Source organism: Mustela nivalis (assembly GCF_964662115.1).
Source record: "Mustela nivalis genome assembly, chromosome: 7".
NCBI lineage: Eukaryota > Metazoa > Chordata > Mammalia > Carnivora > Mustelidae > Mustela > Mustela nivalis.
In genome coordinates this window covers 92,406,908-92,417,878 of record NC_139026.1, presented here as the reverse complement: position 1 = coordinate 92,417,878, position 10,971 = coordinate 92,406,908, and the positions used below count along the sequence as shown (strand labels likewise).

The 10,971-nt window shown below is 52.7% G+C and overlaps 1 pseudogene across 1 annotated transcript; it reads right to left on the bottom strand.

Moving 5' to 3' along the window:
• Positions 1-359: 359 nt before the first annotated feature.
• On the bottom strand, positions 360-2,303 carry LOC309868838 (Golgi-associated RAB2 interactor protein 4 pseudogene; annotated as a pseudogene). Its single transcript has one exon. The product of its transcript is annotated as a Golgi-associated RAB2 interactor protein 4 pseudogene (transcript).
• Between the last annotated feature and the right edge of the window lie 8,668 nt (positions 2,304-10,971).

Here is a 10,971-nt window from a genome sequence, read left to right as displayed (position 1 = left end):
GGGGGCGGTCCTCGACTGGACCCTTGGGTCTTAGGTGGCAGGCCCCCTGTGAGGTCACCACTGGGCTGCAGGACCTAGAAATTCAAACACGATGCAGCAATGCAATTTTTTTTTTAATTTTTAATTTTATTTATTTATTATTTTTTTTTTTTTATGTCTCCTGGGAGAGGTCCCCCAGCTGCCCAATATCTGGGCCTAGGAAGTTCCATCCCTCCATGACCTCAGATGTCCGGCTCCCTGCGCTCTCCAAGCCCTGGCTGCTCGCTGCCGCCTGGGCGATGGCCTCCACACCACACCGCTCGTGTCCGCAGTCTTCTCCCCCATGGCCACGTCTCTGCGGTGTGGGGAGGCCGCGCGCCTCAGGCAGTGAGGCTGACTCTCAGGTTCCTCAGGAACCCGCGGATCCTGCCAAGCATCTTGGTGCCTGAGCCCGACCTGCCGGCGGAGAGGCTCCGCCCCGACTTGTGGGAGGTCCGGGAGTCCTTGGCGCTGGGGGCGTGGCTGAAGCCTTGTTCGGGGGCGCGCCTGCCGCGCGCCGGGCTGCTGCGGCCCTTGTCCTCCTTGGGCTCCCGCGCGGCTCCGTGGCTGCCTAAGGAGCGGCTGGAGTCCGCCGGGGTGATCTTGTGCCCCGGGGCCTTGTGGCGGCTGTCGGCGGCCCTGCGGTGGCGGGAACTGCGGGGGGCTCGCTCCTCCTCCCAGCGCTTGCGGGCCGGCCTTCCCGCCGGCTCCCCACTGCCCGCCGAGCTCGGCGCGTCCGAGAGGAGCTGGCCTTCCGACGCGTCCCCAGCGGCTTCTCCCGCAGGCTTGCCGGCAGCTCCGGGCCCGGCGAACGCCAGGCATCTGCCGGCTTCCCCCGCTGCGAACTCTGCTGCTGTCCCTGCCGCCGCCACTGCCGCGGCTGCCGAGGCCTCCCTGGCGGCCACCGCCTCGTTCGTGGCCCCTGCTGCCGACTCCCTGTAGAGCCCCGGGCAGTTGGGGGCAGCGACAGTGGGCACGCTGTTGGGTTTTGGGGGGTCCTGAAAGGTCTCTTCCCCGCCAGCAAAAGCTGCAGAGGTGGCCCCGGCCACCTCAGAGCCCTCGTGGAGGCTCCTGACACTGACCTGGTCCTGATCTATTTCGAAATCTGAGCCTGCTGCGTTCCTCCCGTCGTCGTCCTCCAGCAGAGGCATGTCCAGCATGTCCTCTGCTCGAGCGGCGTCGGTTCTGCTGTGAGTGGGCACCGGCGGCGGCCTCAGTACCTGGATAATGCTCTCCCAGTAGGGGAAGAGGTCTTCCTGTGCATCCAGTGGGGGGCTCAGCTGCAGGTAGCAGGAGCGGCCGGTGGCGAATTTGAGGCGAAGCATTTGTTTTTCCCGGTCGTGAACAGAAAGCCTCACAAACTTCAAGGGAAGGAGCCTGGTGAGCTCCAGGGTCGTGGAAGCCTTGCGGCCTTTTCCCTTGGTGGCCTGGCCCTGGTCGGAGTACTGTTCACAGCCGGTGGCCGGGCGGGCCAGCAGCAGGACATCTGGGAGCGGGAGGATGGGGCTGGTGGATGCGATGCCCATGGTCATCATTCGGACTCGGTTGTGCACGTCGACGACTTCCCCTCTTTTGGTGACCTGCACAAAGTCGCTTTCGAGCATGGGTGCGTATTTTAAAAGGTCATATTCTCCCTTGCGCAGTTGTCGCTGGAGTTTCCCCATGGCGGTGTTGAACATGCCCACCCTGGAGGCGCTGTGGGCCGTGTGATAAGGCGTCAGAGACTCCATGTTTATTAGTTGGTAGCACAATCGGGCCGGCGAGGGGTGGGCGTTGGTCTGGGGGCCGGTCCCTGGAGCTCCTCCTCCTCCTCGACCTCTGTTGGGTTGGCAGAGCGTGCAGCCCCCCTCCTGCTGCACGCGGCTGGCTCTGTGGCAGGGGTCCCAAATCCACCCCGCGCCCCACAGGCCACAGGCCACAGGCCCCCGCTTTGTCTCAGAACCTCCCAGAGACAGGGGTCAGGGTGGGGGGGATCTGAGGGTGACCGAGGGGACGGTGGTGGGTGCTGGGATGTCAATCTGGAAAGTTAAGAGCTTGCAGTTTGTAGTGTGAAGTGCAAACTGAAGTCTTGGGGAGAGACTAAGCACTCTCTCAGCCTGCACCCCTGAGCGGCCCTATTTATCCTCTGCTGCCCTCTGTGACCTGTCACGCTGTCACATACCCCTTAGTGACACCCCCCTCAGGGCAGGGTCATCATCCTGCCCCCAAATGTCCCATTGCCCCCACAGAGGACAGGCCCACCCTGCCAGGGACCCAGGCGGGTATCCAAATAAAAATGTCTTCAAATGGAACAATTTTGTGTGGGGAATTTTTTTTTCCCTCCCCCAAATTCGGAAGATTTAGCAACTGGACAAAATCCATAGGAATTACTATAAGATGATGGGTTGGCAGAGTGTGCAGCCCCCCTCCTGCGGCTCTCGGCTGGCTCTGTGTCAGGGGTCCCACATGGATGGAGGAGGCACCATCCATCTCTATGCCCTTGCAGGGTATATGGGATATGTTTGAACCATTTGAGCTCTTGGTTTCGTTTCATCCAAGAACCCAGAATTGGCAGTCTTGACCCTTAACCTGTTCCTTCATAAGATTGCAGTAGACATGGCTGCTAGCAGCCATTAAGAGCCATTAATGATGACATTAAAAACGGCCTCCCAGTGGGGCGCATGGGCGGCTCAGTGGGTTAAAGCCTCTGCCTTCAGCTCAGGTCATGATTCCCAGAGTCCTGGGACCAGCCCCACATCGGGCTCTCTGCTCCAAAGGAAGCCTGCTTTCCCCTATCTCTCTGCCTGTCTCTCTGCCTACCTGTGATCTCTGTCTGACAAATAAATAAAATCTTTAAAAAAACAAAACAAAACAAAACAAAGCAAAAACGGCCTCCCCTAGGCACCAGGCCGTGTTCTCCGCATACGACCATGAGAATCCCATCAGGTTTGGTACGGTTCCCACTGCCCCGTTTTATGAAGAGAGTGAGGGGACATCATCAGCCTAACTTCACAGAACTAATGGTCGTAGAGGCCATGTTCATGGGCAGGTCTGGCGGATTCTAAAGCCTTGTTGGGAACCACCATAGTACTTCGCTCCACAAAGCTTGGGCCAGCCACAGGTTTTAAACCAGACTGATTGAAGACCTTTCTGCGGCACTGTCGGAAGTGGCATGACTCCCTGCATGTGTATGTGTTATGGAGAGAACCTAAGACGCTACTTCAGACAGCGGCTGGGCAGAATTGGGGATTAAATGTTACAGGGGGGCATCTTGGTTCCTCCCCTCGCTTATGCTTCCACAAGCAGCCCATCTGTGGAAACCTGGTTATTGTCTCCTAAGACCACCACCCCCCCCACCCAGGTTTTCGTCCCTTCTCCTCCAGTGAAATGAAGCAGGGGGTGGCGGGGGGAGTGCTGAGATGTCATCTGCGATTCCAAGAGCTTGCCAAGCAGCCTCCCTGGGCAACAGGAGTGCTTTGGAAGCAGCAACACCTGTGGGGAGCAAGTACCCTTGTCCTTCCTGCCTTCCTGCCCCTCCCACACAGCTAGCCGCAGAGTATGTGATTTCCAAACTGTTGCTTGAAAGTTCCAGAAGGATTTTCTGCTCCCAAGGCTCGTATCTCCCGGTTTGAGGTTTTGCCCGAAATCCGACATTTGGGATTCATTCCTTGACAATCAAGGTCTTTCTGTTAAAACGCACACATGTGTTCATCCACAGGTGAAAGGACAAATAAAAGGTGGTCTAGCCATACAGTGGGATGTTATTCAGCTGTAAAAAGAAAATGAGGTACTGCTACGTGCTACAACAGGGATGAATCCTGAAAATAGGATGCTAAGTGCAGGAAGCCAGAGGCAAAACGGCCACATACTGTGTGATTTCATTTAGACGAAATGTTCCAGAAGAGGCAAATCCATAGCTATATTAGAGGCTGACTGGAGGGAGGGGAGTGTAGGGAGCGACTGCTTAATGAACAGGACCGGGATTTCCTTTGTGGGGATGAAAATTCTGGAACTAGATAGTGGGGATGGTCTCACAGCATTGTGAACGTACTGAGTTTCACTCTCTCTAGAATGGGTACGATGGTAAACTTGATGTTGTAGTTTCTCTGTCTCTTCCACAATGCACATATACATTCCTGCTTGGAACCCTTTAGAAAGGTCAGTGGCGTGACTCAGCTTTCCATTTCCTCATCTATAAAATGGGGTAAGAGCTGCCGTGAGGATTCAACGAGATAATGCACGTGAAGTGTTGAGCGTATCGTGGAACTCAATAAATCGTAGCTGTTGTAATCATTCATCCTCCACTGACCCTTCAAGCGTCGGTGCAGCTTCCTTCCTGAGAGCAGTTTTTGAGAAGACAAACTGAGACGCTTCTGGGGTTAGAGCTACTATGAGAACACAGAAGGATGCTCAATGGGCAAAACTGGCTTCTTCTGAGTCCCGGCTTCAGGCAGAGCCGTGAACACACAGAGAAACTGAGCACAACCAGAGTAGGGGATGCAGCAAGAGGAAAGGCTTAATATGGGTTTGGGTTTCAAGGGTTTGTTCCAAGCCCACGGGGAGAAAGTGGGATAAAGATGGAAAATAGCATTTTAGCTCTTGGCAGAAAGTGCAAGTTTTAATTCCAGAATCCCCTGGGGCCAGAATCCTTTAGAACGCCCGATTCGGAAAGAGGTGTCAGGCCAGATGTCAGGGAGAGGCAAGGGGACAAGGGTGAGGTCAGGAGAGAGGCTGGACTCTTCCAGGCCCTGCAGTGTGACGTCACCACCCCAGCAGGAGGCGGCCGCATGGAAGGACACTGGCTAAGCCGGTGTCTGATTCTGGCGGAGGCCCCATCCAAATAATTCACCCGGATCCTCCCAACCTTCCCTCTCTGTCGAATGTGAAACAAGATGAACCAAACAACTTGATGGTAAATACATAGTCATCTTTTTTTATTCAAGTATCAAAACACAAACTTGGCCACAGAAAATTAAACTGCTTTTAATGCACTTGGTAAAAGGAGCTTTCAGTTCCAATAACCATATCCAGTGTTATCTTTTGGATCAATTTTTTTGGCCATGGCCACCACCCACTCCCTTCCCCTCCAATTCATTGTCCGTGGCAGCTGAGAAAAACGGTCTTGAGTTTTCGTAACAGCTGATTGATTGGTGGCACCTACACCTACAACCAGAGGGTAAATGTGAGAAAATCCACACACACACCCCCGACCCCTTAGAGAAACTTGATTATCTCCTGAAAGTGGGGTTAAACAGGTGCTATCACCAAGTGGATCTTTAGAGATTGGGCAGTGTCCCTGATGTGCAAGCAAAGTAGCAAAATCAGGACACTGGTGTCGCAGGGGTTAGCTTGAACCGCGCAGGAGTTCAGAGGAGCAAGCTCCCATTCATGTGCACAGGAGTCTGAACCTGGAATGAAGCTACTCTCTCTCCGAAGAGAGATGTTAGTGGCAGAGCACCCCATTTCTATTTTTAGGCTGGTACGGATACCTTTGTGTGCAGGCAAAGAGCAAGGGCGCCTTGGTTGAACTGGTCAAGTTTAGAGGGTTCTTGGATTTCAGCATCAGAAAGGAGCCCTTGTGTCTGGGTCCAGTCAGTCGGTTGGAGGGGGTCTGGTTGCCGTAAGCCTGAGTTGGTCCATCCACAAGACCCCCTGTCCATCTCTGAAGGCTGGGTCCCGGGCCAGGCCTGGGACGGAACTCTCTGATTTTGCCCCTTGGCCAAGAGGCCGAAATGACCTCGTGAAGTTGAGGGAGTGGACGAGAAACAGAAACAAATGGCTTTAGTTCCAGGGAGTCAGAAATGGAAGGAAAAGTTGTAGATCTGCTTTGAGAACCACTGTGGACTAGGCTTTTGCTGTGCTGGCCAGAACTCTGCAGCTGACCTTGGGAAAGCCCTTCTCCTCTCTAAGCCTCAACTTCCTCATATGTAAAGTACATCTGGGATTAGTCAAGATCCTTCTGGGTCTGACATGCTGTGTGGTTCGAGGTGTCCCAGTACTGTCTCTCTTTGCCGGGGGTCAATGAGCCTGAAGGCATGTGGCGAGGGAGAGGGAGAAGGGGACCGAGAGTCGTCCCGTGCGGGTTCTTGTGAGTTTAATTCACTGAAAGGGGGAGGACAAGAAAGGGGTAAGAAAATAAAGTAAAACGAAAGAAGAACCTAAGAGGGGAGTTGAGGAGGGGGAAGGTAGGAAACCTGGAGGTGGCACAATGACCTAGGGCTCCTCAGGTACATCCTGGCCTGGCGGACATTGTTAGAAGGGGAGGTGAGGGAGTGGCAAGTCTTGTTTTCCAAAGAAGGCCACAATACCATCGCCGCCCCCACGTCCTTCTGCAAAGTGGTCTTGTCATTGCCCTATGAAGAAGGAAAAGTTTTTTTTTTTTTTTTCTCTCCCTTAAAACCGGGGTTGTCCTTCTGACTCACTTGTAGCCAGTAGAATGTGGCAGCAGTTCCGTTGGGTGCCTTCTGAGGCTCCGGGAGAAGCAGCTTCCACTTGGCTATCTTGAGATATTTGCTCTGAGGGAAGCCAATCTGACTACCCGTGAGCACCATGAGGAAGGCCGCGTGTAGGCATTCCTGTGGAGAACCCCACCTTATCACCATCTCCCTCAAGGCACCAGACACGTGAGTGAAGATTTGACTCGCCAGCCCTGACTGCTGGTTCACTTCACTTGCTACCATGAGGAGCAGAAGAAACCGCTCCCCGTGGAGCCCTGCCCAAATTCTTGATGTAGAGGAATCTACGAGATATCATTTTTTAGGTCACAAAGTTTTGGGGGTGGGTTGTTATAAAGCAAAAGGATGGCAGGAGAGGCTTATAAAAATACAAGTTTCCTTAAAACGAGAAACCCTTAATCACGTATGAACAAGACTTTTAAGAGCTCAGAGATGTGTGAGATTTCAAAACAATTGGGAGGCCAACTTCTCACGTTGCCTATCCAGGACATTACCACAAAGTTACCATTTTCTATAGGTCACCGTACTATGTTTTTTTAAAAAGTGTGTTTTGATGGGACAAAAGGGACAAAAGGCACCCATCCCAGCAGATCGGTTAGAAGGAAAGAGATGAGAAGCAGCACATGTTGGCGAGGATGGGGAAACAGCAGAGAGCCCACGCATTCCTGGTGGGAGCGCAAAGTAATGGGACAGTCACTGTGGAATTAGCACCTGGGACTGAACATATGTGTGTATTCAGTTCCATTTCTATATGTCTGACAGAAATGTATGTATATTTTTACCCAAAGTTCTGCATATAAATGTTCATAGCAGCACTATTCTTATTAGCCCCAAACTGGAAGTAACTCGAACACCCACCAAAGGCTGAATGAATCAGTAAATTGTCGAATATGAAATATATCTGTAATGAAATATAGCTGTGAGAAGGAAGAGTTGCCACAAAAATCATGGACAAACCTCATGACTCTGCTGTTGAGGGAGAGAAACCGGAGTCAAAGAATCACATACAATGTGATTCCATTTACCTAAAGTGGAAAAAGAAGCAACATGAGTCTCCGATGTCCGAGGTTAGGGTAATGGTTCCCCCGGGTGGTAGAGAACCTGGGAGGGGGTTTCTCCTATGATGTTCTATCTCCAGCTCAAATGTGAAAAACAGGAGGAAGGGCATGCTCTCGAAGCAAAGGATAGTTCTTGAAATAACTCATTTAACTTTCTAAAAGGTTTTATGAAAAACTTTAATTAATTTTTAAAATTAAATGAAATGAAATAAACAGGAGGCTTTTAATTTCTCCTTCTTTAATCTCCTGTAAATTGCGTATGGCAAGGTGCTGGGGCCATGACTATGTCCGTGGGAGAAAGAAACAGGGGCGACGTGGTCAGCAGCCACAGAAACTGGGGGAAAGAGGCCAGCCCTCCAAGGAAGGTGCTTCTCCGAGGCTCCTCGAGGCCAACTGTATTGTGTGCACGCAAGGGCATTTCTAGAAAGATCTTTCCCAAGCTTGTGCAGGTCACGGCACATGCAGAAAACGGCAACATTGGAATGGCATACTGGCGTATCACATGGGGCTCCCGGCAGCCAAAGCCAACTGGCTGGGTCCTCCGGGTGCCCCCAAGCTGAGTGGTATCATTTCCTCAGCACACCTGTGGGAAAACACCCACTCACAGAGTGTGGGAAAACATGAACCTCCGTAACACATTGTAAGTTCTCTTGCTCTTCTGCTCCAGGAAATTCCAGCTCTATGTGCCCTTCATTTCTGGATTACAGGTCCCATTTGCAGTAACGAAGATCATGGGGTCCAGGGGTTTATGTAGCATTCCTGGTCTCTGCTTTATGCCGCGGTCTCATTTCCCCTTCCAGCCTCATTTCCCAACACACCCTCACCCCCTTCCCGCTACCCTCCCCCACCCTATCCCCTAAACACAAGATATCCTGGGCGCGCTGTTCTTGTCTGTCATCTAGAAACATCGCCCAAGACCCCCAAGCTCCCAGGTCCTCCTCTTTCTCCATCATCTCTCTGCTCAGACCTTCCCTTCTCTACCATGCCTCTTTCTATACGCTACCCAAGGCCACCACCGCACTTTGATTTGCGTTCCTGGTAGGTGTGTGTATACATGAATTTATCTTGCCCATAGTAGGAGCTCTCAACAACTGTTTCTCGAATGACTTCTAGGCTGCAGAGAGACCGTGACACTAATTCCACCCTACCCCTGTTCTGGATGGTCACTCATTATCCCCTTGAGTCGGAACCCCCACGTTCCTAGGGTACCCGTCTTGTGGCCACTCCACACTCTGCCATTGCCCTGCCCTGGGAGCCATGCAGCCTGGTTGAGAGACGTTACGCACCCATCCCCTCAACTCTGGGATTGACATTAGGCTAATTGCGATGTGACAAAGGGAGGGGGGGACTGCCCCTTAGCCTCAGTCCTGGCTCCCACCATTCAAGCAATAGCCCGTAGTACCAGGATGTGGCCACAAGGGGCTCTACTGGGCGACTCTTACCTGTACAGTGGAGGAGGGTTTGTGGGAATCCATCTTGCCCAGATGCACAAGGAACAGCTCAAGGAGCTGTCGCCTCCTGTCCAGTTCCCTTTGGCTGCCTTATCCTGACGTTTTGCCCCTTTAGCCACCTAGAAGCTCTTTTGTATCTTAAGACATTCCTCCTTGCGGGGAAGGGCACTTCCCCTTTGGTCTGTTCTCCCTCCTCTAGATGAGTGCTGAACCTATGTGCCCTGTTCCTGAAAACCTTTCAGGAACTCCCTGTCCGGCCAGGCAGGCTGTGGGATGGAAAATTGTCCTGTGCCATCGTTTCAACACCTCCTGACTCTGCCCCCTTCTGTTTCCCCAACGCCACCCAGGATTAGGTTTCTTCATCTCTGGCCAGGATTAATACAATCCTGGCTTCCTGGAGGGTCGCTGGTCTCCAGACAGCCCCCTGGCCGCCAGCTGTGCACCCTGGCTTTCAAGGGCTCCCCAAGGCCCAGACATTCACACAGCACCCCCGAAGTGCCTGAAGATCCAGCAGCCTGATTCTCCAGCCTCAGGTCCCTCTTTTCCCCTTGAGCTCCAACCAGCAGTACTGAAATGCCTGTAATTGCTCAACACAAGTGATATTTCAAGGTTTTGTACTTTGCACACATTCTTTTCTGTGACCTGCGCCTCCCCATGCTGTGCCCTAGCTCCCCATACTTCCTCCGCCTGGCAGAGCCCTAGTCGCCCTTAAAGCTGCTGATTCCTCTGTGAACCCTTCCCTGACCTCAGTCTCCTTCCCATGCCCAGGAACCCCTCCTCGGAATGGATCCTGTGCCCTGAACGCACGTCTCTCCTTGTATCTGCCACTTCGAGTTGGGATGACTCCTCAAGCCTGCCCTGTGTTCCCCATCGACGCCACAGCTCCCCATCGGGAGGCCGAGCTTGCACTTAGTGGGAGAACGTGGGACGTGTTGCCTCACCCCTCTCTGAACCATCGCCTCCAGCTTGAGCAAGTCCTTTAAATGCTCTGACCTCCCGTTTGCTGATCTGCCAAACGGAGACCTGGGACAATCAGATGAACTTTAAATCATTAATGAACTCTAAGGGGCTCAGTGCTGTTCAACAGCCAAATGCTATGCAGATGTCTTTTTTCCAGACTCGCATTTACCTGCACTTGCCTGTGTGGAAATCAGAGGGTCAAAGGAATGGGATGTGCTCTTTTTGTAACTTCGCTGCCTTGAGTCCAGGGAAAAGCTGCTTACGAGTCAACTATTAATTCTGTCTCCCCATAGCAACGAGTCTTCTCTGAAGCTCTGGGTTAATGATTCTTCTTCTTTTTTTTTTTTTCCCCTTCTAAAGATTTTATTTATTTATTTGACAGAGGGAGAGAGGTCACAAGTAGTCAGAGAGGCAGGCGGAGAGAGAGGAGGAAGCAGGCTCCCTGCCTAGCAGAGAGCCCGATGCGGGTCTCGATCCCAGGACCCTGGGATCATGACCTGAGTTGAAGGCAGAGGCTTTAACCCACTGAGCCACCCAGGCACCCCTGGGTTAATGATTCTGCGGTTGCTTTCCTCGCGGGGCCAAACCGTATCTAATCTTTGGCATGTTGTATTCTTTAAGAATATCTTGACTCACTCCAATAATTCTCCGTTCTGGGGCTGTGATCCTTGTTCGGCCCGAGAAAACGGTGACTGTGTGGGGGGTCCCTGGCTCCTTTCCTTCCTCCTCCGTGCCCCCACCCTATGGCCACGACCACCTTCCCGTCACAAAGAGGAGAGACTCCTCTCCTCCCCCACTGAAGGGCCAAGCATGGATGCTGGGACCTAACAGATTATCTCCCTCACGTGAAGTTTAAGGATTTGTTTTCTGAACTCTGAAGGGGAGACTTGGTAAGGGCCAACCCCTTTAAATTGTTTCTCCGTACCCAAGTTTAGTTAGTGGCGGTGGGAGAAACGGATTGTAGGGAGATTCCCGACTGGTCCCCGGAACCCCAGGCTGTTTATGGCTGCAGTGCAGGTCACACAGAGGCTGGGGATGGATGTCTGGGAG